This window comes from Loxodonta africana, chromosome 14 (genome assembly GCF_030014295.1).
Source record: "Loxodonta africana isolate mLoxAfr1 chromosome 14, mLoxAfr1.hap2, whole genome shotgun sequence".
NCBI classification, from domain to species: Eukaryota; Metazoa; Chordata; class Mammalia; order Proboscidea; family Elephantidae; genus Loxodonta; species Loxodonta africana.
In genome coordinates this window covers 46,895,416-46,906,168 of record NC_087355.1, presented here as the reverse complement: position 1 = coordinate 46,906,168, position 10,753 = coordinate 46,895,416, and positions in this window count along the sequence as shown.

Sequence of the window (10,753 nt, the reverse complement as noted above, 5' to 3'; positions counted from 1 at the left end):
CCCAGTCCTGTGCCATCCTCGCAGTCCTTGGTATGTTTGAGCCCATTCATTGTTGCAGCCACTGTGTCAATCCATCTCGTCCAGGGTCTTCCTCTTTTTCTCTGACCCTCTACTTTAGCAAGCATGTTGTCCCTCTCCAGGGACTGGTCCCTCCTGATAACATGTTTAAAGTACGTGGACGAAATATCACCATCCTTGCTTCCCAAGGAGCATTCTGGCTGTACTTCCTCCGAGACAGATTTGTTTGTTCTTCTGGCAGTCCACGGTATATTCAATATTCTTTACCAACACCATGATTCAAAGGCATGCATTCTTCTTTCGTTTTCCTTATTCATTGTCCAGCTTTCCCATCCATATGAGGTGATTGAAAATGCCATGGCTTGGGTCAGGCACATCTAAGTCCTCAAAATGACATCTTTGCTTTTAACACTTTAAAGAGGTCTTTTTCAGCAAATTTGCCCAATCCCAATAGACTGTTTGATTTCTTGACTGCTGCTTCCCTGATTGTGGATCCAAGGAAAACGAAATTCACCGGTTCAATTTTTTCTCTGTTTATTAATGATGTTGCTTATTGGTCTGGTTGTGAGGATTTTTGTTTTCTTTATGCTGAGGTGTAATATATACTGAAGACTACAGTCTTTGATCTTCATCAGTAAGTGCTTCAAGTCCTCTTAGCTTTCAGCAAGCAAGGTTGTGTCATCTGCACATGGAAGGTTGTGAATGAGTCTTCCTCCAATTCTGGTACTGAGTTCTTTTTCATTTAGTCCGCCTTCCCAGATTAATGCTCGGCATACAGACTGTATGAATATGGTGAAATGATGTAGCCTTACCATACACCTTTTCTGGTTTTAAACCACGTAGCATCCCCTCGTTCTGTTCGAATGACTGCCTCTTGGTCTATGTACAGGTTCCTCATGAGCACAATTAAGTGCTCTGGAATTCCAATTCTTTATAATGTTACTCATAATTTGTTATGATCCACACAGTCGAATGCTTTTGCATAGTCAATAAAATACAGCAAACGTCTTTCTGGTATTCTCTGTTTTGAGCCAAGATCCATCTGACATCAGCAATGATATCCCTCCTGCCACATCCTCTTCTGAATCTGGCTTGAATTTCTGGCAGTTCCCTGTCGACGTACTGCTGCAACCATTTTTGATTTTATCTTCAGCCTAGTTTACTGGTGTGTGATATTAGTGATATTGTTCAGTAATTTCCGCATTCTGTTGGATCACCTTTCTTTGGAATGGGCACAAATAAGGATCTCTTTCAGTCGGTTGGCCAGATAGCTGTCTTCCAAATTTTTGGGCATAGACGAGTGAGCATTTCCAGCGCTGCATCCATTTGTTGAAACAACTCAATTGTTATTCCATAAATTTCTGGAGGCTTGTTTTTTGCCAGTGCCTTCAGTGCAGCTTGGACTTCTTCCTTCAGTACGATCAGTTCTTGATCATATGCTACCTCCTGAAGTAGAGTCCTGTTGAAACACTTGAAGCAACCAGGATTATCCAGTCATAAAAAGAAACAAATTTCTGAGACATGCTACAATGTGAATAAACCCTGAAAACATTATGCTGGACACAAAAGCACAAATACTGTATGATCTCACTTATATGAAATATCTAGAATATGCAGATGCATAGAGAACAAAGTTTATTAGTGGTTACCAGGGGAGGATTTCCAAGGCTGTAAATCTTTATGGAAGCAGATTGCTACATCTTTCTCCCGAGGCTGGTGGGTTCAAACTGTTAACCTTTTGGTTAGCAGCCAAGCGCTTAACCGCTGTACCACCAGTGGCTGCAACAATGGGTTCCAACATAGCAACAATTGTGAGGATGGTGCAGGACCAGGCAGTGTGTCATTCTGTTGTACATAGAGTTGCTATGAGTCAGAGCTGACTCCATGGCACCTAAGAACAATCAGGGGTAGGAGGGAAGAGAGGGTTGGGGAGTTGCTGAAAAAAAAAAATCATAGTTTTTGACCTGAATACTTTCTGGCATTCAACAATCTTTTATGAAAACACGTATACTTCTGAGAGCTTAAGCCTGGAATTAATTTAGTCTTTGAGTGGGCATGAGGCTTAATTTACAGCTGGGAGAAAGAAGACACTGGGAAAATATTGAGTCTGGTTGTTTTCGACTCATAGTGACCCCAAGTGACAGAGCAGAGCTGCTTCATAGGGTTTTCTAGGCTTTAATCTTTACAGAAGCAGATCGTCAGATCATTGGGTCTTTCTATAGGGGAGCCACTGGGTGGGTTCAAACTGGCAATGTTTTGGTTAGCAGCCGAGCACTTAATGGTTGTGCAACCAGGGCTCTTTGAAGATCCTAGTGGGAGAAGGCAGGAGGGATAAAAGTACATTATAAGTATTTCAGAACTTTTTCCCCCCTTTTAGGGCTGTTAAGCATTGAAACAAGCAGACCAGGGAGTTGTAGAATCAACTTTTCCAACAATAGTTTGAAAATATCCTTCACATATTAATCCTTTAATAAAATTGAATTAACTTGGCAAATTCTAACCAGAAATGTCATTAATGAAATGGTCTTATCCGTGGAAAAATAAAAGGATGACATTGGTGACAGTTCACACTGTATAGTTAGAGGGGTGAAGGGAAGTTGGATTTTAACCTCCAAGGAGCTAAGAAAATTTTCCCCTTGATATTTGTGTGCAAATAGACATAAAATCACAGTCAGCAGTGCCTATTAACAAAGTCTGTGCAGAGAGGCTAAAAAGCCAGCATTTATGAACAGAGCTGTCTAGGAGGATTTTGTCTTTTAGGCATATTATTTTGTAAATGGGCATTTCTTGAATTGTCTTAGTAAATGTTTTATACTTTGTTTTTAAGACCAACTCATTATAACTTGTAGCTGTGGCATTGCATAATAACATTTAAGAAGCAAAGTCATGGAGAGAAGACTTTTGAGAAAAGATAGGGCTTACACTGTGCAAACTCCTACATCCTGAATTTACCAAATTTGAAATGAGATTTCAACCATTTCTCAGATTTGAAGTGTTCCTCTAATTAATCCTAAAGGAATAGGCAACAAATTCGTTTTTATTTTTGGTGATTCCTAGGAGCAGATATGAGTATTGATATAAACTATGGAATAGTTTTAGGTCAAAATTCAAAAAGCACATGAAATTTAATTCTTACATCAATCAGTTCTATTTGACCAGGATGTGTTGTAGCTAGTCAGTTAAGGCTCAGGCCCTAAATATTTACATAAAATACATGAAATTGTTTCTACACCGACTGGGAAGGCGTTTTCCACTTTTGATTAAGTAGTTAATTGCTCTTTGCAATTTCTTTGACAAGTGAAACCTCATGCATTAACAAATAGACAGGAGAGCAATAAACACAAATACTGCGATCATTTAGCTAATACAATTTAGTAAACTAGATTATGATAGATTGGTGGTAAATGTGACATTCTCAGTGTATGTAAATAACCCTGAATTTGAGAACCTCTGTTTCCCAGAGCCCTAGTAAATATACTTTTAACAGGGATCTCATGTAAAGTAGCCATATGCTTATAATTATCCAAAAATTATAGATCCCCTGTGTGAAATTTCACATCTTTATTGCTTCTATTTTAATGTTAACAAAGTTGGTAGTGATTTTTCAAACCAAATCTAATCCTAAACAGGAAAGACAATTTCCTACATAATTGTAATTTTCTGTGCAAGATTTGACAAGGGTAAAGCCATTCCTAGAATTTCATCATCGTCATTCTGGTAAGCATCCATACACTCACTAAAAATGGTATTTACTCACTTCAAGTATCCCAATACCTATTAGCAAACTGCAATGTGGTTTTAATCTAGAATATTTGGACAAACATAAAACATGTTGAATCATTATGGAAGTGTTGCCACATATTCACAGTAAAATACAGTAAAAGCTTGCTGCGTCAAATAAGCTCAGCCCTTTCTTCTCCTCAATTTAGAGACATTATTTAACGACAACAAAAAAATTCTTAAGAGGATATGAAAACTAGTTAAATTGAAATTTTAAATTCCATTCCAGAGCAAAACTGTGAAGATTGAGAGCTTCTTTTACAGAGAATCCTTTGATATTTAAAAAATCCAATAATCTGTGAATAAGAGCCCTGGTGGTACAATGGTTAAGAGCTCAGCTGTGACCTGAAAAGTCTGCAGTTCAAACCCAGCAGTGGCTCGGAGGGAGAAAAGACCTGGCAATCTGTTACCTGGCAATCTGCTCCCATAAAGATTACGGCCTAGGAAACACTGTGGAACAGTTCTACTCTGTCATATAGGGTTGCTATTGGTCCGAATCAACTCAGTGGCACACAACAACAGCGATTACTACTATCTGTAGTAAGAATTTACATGCATTATTTTATGTAATCTTCCCAAAAAAAATTTAGAGGGAAGTACTTTCACCTCCATCTGAGATGATAAAACTAAAGTTAGAAGATTTCAAATTCACATAGCTAGTCAGTGACAGCTAGGATCCAAACCCAAGGCTCTAAGCCCCTCCTTTTCCATTTAGTGTCCATAGTATATAGGAAGATGTCTACAGTCACCTTCATTCTGATGTGGGTTCTGTCTCCCCTCCAGGTTCTAAGCATATCCGATCCACTTACTTTTAGAGATCAGACCAGATCAGCCACATTCGGCCTGGTATGGCTGTGGTCAATTAGGTACAGCTGGTTTGCATGAGGAATTAAAAATTACTTACTAATTAGGAAGGAGAAACATTAATTTGGGAATAAAGTTACATACTATGTGTTTTCTTTACAGCTTTCCCTTAAAAATTAAAGTGTTTCTTAAAGTTCTTGGCAGGTGTCCTGCCGCTATCTCATGGTGTAGGCCAATGGTTCTCACAGGTCAGCATGCATCAGAATCCGCTTCGGGCTTCTTAACACTCAGGTTGCTGGGCCCCAACCCCAGAGTTGCTGCTTTGGTAGACGTGGGAGAGGGCTGAGAATTTGCAGTTCTAACAAGTTTCCAGGTGATACTGATGAAGCTGATTTGGGGGCCATACTTTAGGAACCAGTGATGTTGGCAAACTACAACGTGATCGGAGCATCTGTGCCTTGCAGCAGAGCAGAAGGCGAACAATGATTGGTCTGATATGATCCCACGAGGAGTCGTCATGCTGCTTTCGATATCTGCCAACTTCAGTGCTGTCACACTGGTACATCGGGCTGGACCTACTGAACCTCTGAGAGGCACTCCATTCAGCTGAGTGGAATTTGAAGTCCAGAGAGGTTATGAGTATTGTATCATCTGGTACAACTCTTCATTCCACTCATTTAATGTGTCTGTAAATCACCCTGTGAAAGAGTGGAAGTGCCCGAACAACTGAACAGCCCAGCAAAGAAATAGGACAAAGCAGGGGGAACCAAGGGGCTGGTTCCTCTCTAAGCTGTGAAGAAGACGGTTCTATCTTAGGCGTGTCCTCCTCCTGCTTTTTTGCCTCTTCCCCACTTCTCTGAAGCAAACAGAGTCCCCTCGCCTTTCCTCCTGCTGCTCAAGACTCCGTACCTTTTTCACCTTTGATCACTGTTTGAGGAACTTGGCTCAGTACTCTAAGCCAATGGCTTTTGAATTTTTTTTTTTTTGAGGGACCTCTTCCACGGATGAAATGTCAAACACAGATAAAAACAGGACTGCTCAGGCTGACGCTAATGTGGACAACTTGAGCCCCAGTTTGTTGGTTTCTCCCTTATTCCTCTTGCCAGAGGCTGGAGGGTTCTACCACAGTTTCAAAAACCACTGCCCTGTTCCTTTTTTTGTCATTAGGCTTCTCTAAATCAAAACCAACTATTCCTAAGTCTCAGTTCTTTTAGACCACATAGGTGACAGCTAGGTAATATAATCAGGTTACCAATTTATTCAGAATGGTACAATTAAAAAAAAAAAAAACCAAGCCTGTTGCTAGTGAGTCGATTCCAATTTATAGCAACCCCGACACGACAGAATAGAACTGCCCCATAGGGTTTCCAAGGAGTGGCTGGTGGGTTCAAACTGCCAGTCTTTTGGTTAGCAGCCCTATTTCTTAACCACTGCAGCCACAGGGCTCCAACAGTACAGTGATAGTAAAATGTGAATGGGGATCCTGCTAGATAATGTTTGCATTTTAACTGGGGCCTTATGGAGACAGTGCTTTAGACTAAAGTGACTTCATTCAAGCAAATTTCAGGCAGTTGTACATTTTCTTGTTAGGTGCCTTTGAGTCAGTTCCTACTCATAGCGACTCTATAGGAGAGAGTAGAACTGCCCCACGGGGTTTCTAAGGCTGTAATCTTTACAGGAGCAGACTGCCACATCTTTCTCCTTCGGTTTGAACCACCTAGGAATGGATTATCCAATAAGCAAGGTATTCACCACGTGAAAACCATCTGAAATTATGCACTACACAATTAAGCCGTGTGTACCCTGCTTACCGTAAGCCAGTGTATACCGTGCTTACTAGTTAATCTGCCCCTGAAATCCTTACCTCCCGACCTTTTGGTTAGCAGCTGAGTGCTTAACCACTGTGCCACCAGGGCTCCTACAAACGTACTATAAATCAAGTATCCCCAGTTGCTTTTATAAAAGCTGCCTTTCGAATGACACTTCAATGAACAATGAAATAATAAGAGATAAACCTCTCTGTCTATTTATTTAAGAGAATCTTCTCTCCCTAGATTAAAAGAAAACAAGTTAAAAACAATAACACCATAGCTTTGAGATAAGAAGAGGACAATACTATGTTTTTGGTCCTCCATCTGAGCAGGCAGATCTTTCATTTATGGATGTTTTGTGGCCGCATGCTCCACATTATGTATAACTCTCTAACTTCTTGAAATTGTCTTAGTAGAGGGCACTCACTAGCCCTTGCTCAACTTTGAAAGTGCCTATAAACTTTCCCATGGCCAGTCCCGGTTTTGGTTTTCCACAGGTAACTCCCACGGCATCCACAAGGGGGCAGGACATACCACACTGAGCAGTTGCCTGTATTTCCTTTTTTTTTTGGAGAGGAAAAAAAAAAAAAAAAAAAAATCTAACCAGGAAAAGACTGCCAGGGTCAAGTTGCTAAAGGAGCCCACATTGTACCTTCTCACTTCAGCTCAAGAACCTCTCGCCCTGTTCTATGTCCTTCATGAATGAAACTGCTGAAGAAACTACTTAGACCAAAAGTTTGAATTCTGTAACATGATTTCAAATACTCAAAACCTTCAGTGAAGATTCAAAGGGAGATTTTGACTGGCAGTTTGCTCTATGTATCTTTATTTTTATGATGCCCATGCACACACACACACACACATATACACACACAGCCAAGGCCTTTGCGTAGCCATGTCAACATTGGGGTGGACTCCCACTTGAAACAAACCCATGAGGGAGGGAGGGAGAGATACGGCTTTATACACTACTGCAGATCATTGCAATGATATTTAAAATATGATTTTTTTTAATGTAGGAGAAACATTGGATTAGGATTCAGAAAGACTTGGTTCCTAGTCCTAGTTATATTTCTGACTAGCTTGAGATCTCAGGTCTTCTCAATTGAATTTGTGCCTCAGTTTCCTCACCTGGAAAATGACCTTTGAAGCCCTTTCAAGCGAAGAGCAGAGAGCACCTCTCCTTGCATAGACCTGAGGCTGGTAAGACTGAAGAAGGCTAGTATCTGCCCCAGAGGAATCCTGAAGCGCAGAGGACAGGCCACATCCTTTGTGGTCCCTGTCCCAGTGTCATTTACTTCTCCACATGACTCCATCTAGTGTGCTGAAGAATCCGAAGCCACCACAAATAGGCTTATTATTTTATTTCCTGTTTATTGATACCTTGTAGCAGATAATAAGTGCTGCGGGCAAAATGAAGTGGCAGCAAGCAGGGCTGCAGCTGTAGGCAGGAGCATTCTTACTGGATGGAGGGTCTGAAACTATGACTCATCATTAGCCAGGCTCCATACAGATAGAAATTAAAATACTGATAACACAAACCACAAATGTTCACTTCCCTAAGGGAAGAATGGAGGCAGACCACAAGGAGGAAGCCTTCCTGGATGTCCCCGGAGAGGCGGATGTGCAGAGTGAGATGAGGAGCAGGCCAAACAGGGCCATGGTCACCCCAGCGGTGATGGCTGGGCAGAAGAAGTGTTGCTTCTGCAAGAGAGAAATGGGGGAGTTTTGAGTCTGTGGATTTGTAGAAGTGGCCTGTGCAGGCCAGCAGAGGGGCAATGAGGGCCTGTGGGGAGGGGCAGAGGAACACAGAAGGGAGATGAGTGAAATGGGGTTGGCAGTAAAACAAAACCAAATAAAAAAATGAGAAGACACACTAGCAAACATGCTTTGGATATAACGCTAAGTGACAAGGGAGGAATACAACCTGGTATATCTATCCCCGGATTGCAATAATATAAAAGGTACATGTGCACTAAAATAAAGAACGAATGGAAGGGAAAACATAAAGGTGAAAACACTTCGATTGGTTGTAGTGACAAAAATATGGGAAACAAGTTTTTTTTTTTTTTTAGTCCTATTTCCTGTTATGTTGTTAGTTCAGTAAATAACAATAAACCATTTTTAAAGCACCGAGAGAGGGAGAAACAGTAAACAGGATGGTAGAGCACCTTTGTGTGTAGATGTGTGTGTGCACATGTGCATCTTGAAAACAAAGATACATAGAGACTTAAGGTCTCAGAACGTGATAATCATGAAACCAAAACTAGGGGACATAAGTAGAATAGGGATCCCAAAACCCATTGCTGTCAAGTCGATTCTGACTCACAGTGACCCTAGAGGACAGAGTAAAACTGCCCCAAAGGGTTTCCAAGAAGCAGCTGGTAGATTTGAATTGCCCTATAGGACAGAGTAGAACTGCCCCATAGGGTTTTCAAGGAGCAGCTGGTAGATTTGAACTACTGACCTTCTGGCTAGCTGCCATAGCTCCTAACCCCTGTGCCACCCAGGCTCCAGGATTGGGATAGGGCCAGTTGCCGTGGAGTCAATTCAACACATGGCGATTGCATGTGTTTCAGAGTAGAACAGTGCTCCATATGGTTTTCAGTGGCTGATTTTTCAGAAGTAGATCACCTGGCCTTTCTTCTGAGGCACATCTGTGTGGATTGGAACCACCAACCTTGAACTGCCTTGTGGTTAGTAGTGGAGCACTTAACTGTTTGTACCACTCAAGGACTCCCGCTAAACTGTATAGCCCAGTGGTAAAGAGCTCAGGCTTTGGAGCAGAGTGACCTTGGTACTCAGTTTCCCTATTTGTAAATGGGGATAATGATAGCACTTATAGAATTGTCAAGATTAAATGAAATAATATATGTAAAGGGCTTAGAATTGTGCCTGACACCCAAGTTCTCTGTGGGGGTTTGCCATTACCTGATGGAAACCAGTGCCTAGGGTGGAGCTTTCTTAAGAAAGCTCAGAAATGCTGAGAGGCACAAAGAGATCAGGGGAACAAAAGTCCCTCCCCCAGCAGGCTGTGAGTCAGGTGAGTGGTCCCTGCAGGAACAACAACAACAACAACAACAAAGGATGAAAAAGCAAAAGGCAGAGGGGAAGGAAAGTGGGAGGGAAGGGAGTAGACATTGGGAACTACAGCAACAACAACGAAATAGTGTGGGGAAGGGGAAAATCATCTGAGATCAAGTCAAACCATAAAGTAATGAAAAGAGCAAGAAACGGAATGGATTGGGCCAGGGATGGACTCGTCTATGCTGTATGGACTCGTCCATGCTGTTTGGGGTCCCAGCTCTGGGCTCCACCCTTGGCTGTGTGACTTCTTGGCCTGTGTGGCCTTGGAAAAGTCATTTCTCTTCTCTGAACCTCTTTTTTTTTTTTATCAGTCAAAGTGAAAATAGTCACTTTGGGGATGATTAACAGAAGGCATTTTATGGTCGGTATCTGAGGTCCGAATAAATGTGCAGGAAAACTGTCCACCGCAGTCTAGAGGTACAGAACACTACGGGAGAGAGGAGCAGCCCTCCGCTTAATTCCTGTGTTCAGGTCCCGAATTAGCACGAAAGTGTGCAGGAAGACAGACATAGGGAATCTAGGGACCCAAACCCAGCCCAAATTATTGCCCTGGAGTCAATTCCAACTCCTAGTGACCCTAAAGGACAGAGTAGAACTGTTCCATAGGGCTTCAAAGGCTGTGAATTTTAACGGAAGCAGACTTCCACATCTTCCTCCCTCAGAGGTACTGGTTGGTCCCAACTGCCACTCTTTCGGTTAGTAGTAGAGCACTTTAACCACAGCGCCACCAGAGCTCAGATAAAGGAAACTCGTGATGGGGCGAGGCTAGGCTGAAGTGAAACACATTGGGGAAGAGCTGCAAAGGGAGGGGTGCACTGGACAGGGAGGAGGCCAGGGAGGGAAAGGGTGGGAAGGCAGAGAGATGGGAGGGCAGTGTAAGAAGAAAAGCAGGCTGGGGAAAGGGGATTGGAATGCAGAAGGAACTCGGGGAAGGAGGAAGTATTGAAGGCGGGAGGGAAAAAAGAGCGAGAAATTGGGGATGCGGGGGACGGGGGGGCGGGGGGAGGCAGCCAGAAGGAAGAGGACCCGGGGAGCAGACGAAGGCGAAATGAAGCTAAAGGCAGCGTCCGAAGAGGTTGCGGGCTGCGAGAAGAGAGGCTGGGGCCTGCACCGGAGTGCAGCTGTTTTTAGCCTTGATCCTGATTCTAAAGACTCGTGGCCTTTTCCTGACCTCGAGGGTCAGGAACAGACACCCTGTCCTTGTGAAGACTGGTACCCCACCGAGAGAATGGGGCTCTTCAGGGCTGGGCCCC